Source organism: Eumetopias jubatus, unplaced genomic scaffold, assembly GCF_037043125.1.
Source record: "Eumetopias jubatus isolate StellerSeaLion01/CBP00866 unplaced genomic scaffold, mEumJub1_p1.0 scaffold_4, whole genome shotgun sequence".
NCBI classification, from domain to species: Eukaryota; Metazoa; Chordata; class Mammalia; order Carnivora; family Otariidae; genus Eumetopias; species Eumetopias jubatus.
The window spans coordinates 174,603,506-174,604,771 of NW_028274810.1; the positions used below are offsets into that span (position 1 = coordinate 174,603,506).

The 1,266-nt window shown below is 35.9% G+C and overlaps 1 pseudogene; it reads left to right on the forward strand.

The window, feature by feature from the left end:
• The first annotated feature begins 282 nt into the window (after positions 1–282).
• On the forward strand, positions 283–663 carry LOC114215771 (large ribosomal subunit protein eL33 pseudogene; annotated as a pseudogene).
• Positions 664–1,266: the final 603 nt, after the last annotated feature.

Here is a 1,266-nt window from a genome sequence, read left to right on the forward strand (position 1 = left end):
GTACGGTATTTAATAGGTTGTGGTTTTTTAAATTAAATCCTATTAGTATATGAATATAATTTTCTAAGCCCAGAAGCATGCTGATTACTTTTGACATTGAAAAATAGAAAGATATAGCCACTTTAGTTAGCAAAGGTAAAAACGAATTAATAGTAAGCTCCACAGAGCCAGTCAACCTCAAATCCTGCAAAGTCATTTTGGTGATGCTTTTTACAGTGAAATGGTCTTTTGAACCTTGACCTCCTTAAGATTAGAATGCTATTCTTCTTTTTCCGCCATCTTGGAGCCTGTGGAGGCCTGCTGGGAACAGGACTCCTATAACGCCAAATAATGTCTGGAAGTCTGTGGTCCAAGGCCATTTTTGCTGGCTATAAGCGGGGTCTCCGGAACCAGAGGGAGCACACAGCTCTTCTTAAAATCGAAGGTGTTTATGCTCGAGATGAAACGGAATTCTATCTAGGCAAGAGATGTGCTTATGTGTACAAAGCAAAGAACAACACAGTGACTCGTGGTGGCAAACCAAACAAAACCAGAGTAATCTGGGGAAAAGTAACTCGTGCTCATGGAAACAGTGGCATGGTTCGTGTCAAATTCCGAAGCAACCTTCCTGCTAAAGCCATTGGCCACAGAATCCATGTTATGCTGTACCCCTCAAGGATTTAAATTTCATGAAAAGTAAATAAAGGTGTAGATTTGTTCTCTTGTAAAAAAAAAATTAGAATGTTATTGCATTAAATTCTATAAAATAAAACATTTAATTACCCAAGTATTTTAATGTGTACATAATGCATTGTATTGTAATATATGTATATGTCTATATATATAAATATATATGTATTTGTCCCATATTTTAAATAAATTTCAGTTAAATTTTATCTCAGAGCCACAGAACCTTTGTATCTGAGTACAAAGCACCATAGATTCAACTAGTGTTTTTATTTCAATTGGTGGTACTTATCTGATCTTTTTAGTGATATTTTAGTGAAAGATTTCCATCAAACCAGTGTATTTTGTTATTTTAATATTTTCGTCATTTGAAAATGCCTCTTTAAAAAATATTTTTATAGGTAGTGTCATGTATAGATCAAGTCATGATTCTGACTTGACCCCCTTGCATACTGTCTAGGGACTGGTGTAGTGATGGTAACGTTATACATCAATGTAAGAGATTTCCCCAATAACCAGCTAAGTGACAATCCAGTGTCAGTCTGCCATGATTGGCCCCAAATCAGCCAATCTTTGCTTGTCTACCTCCACAGTCTTAGG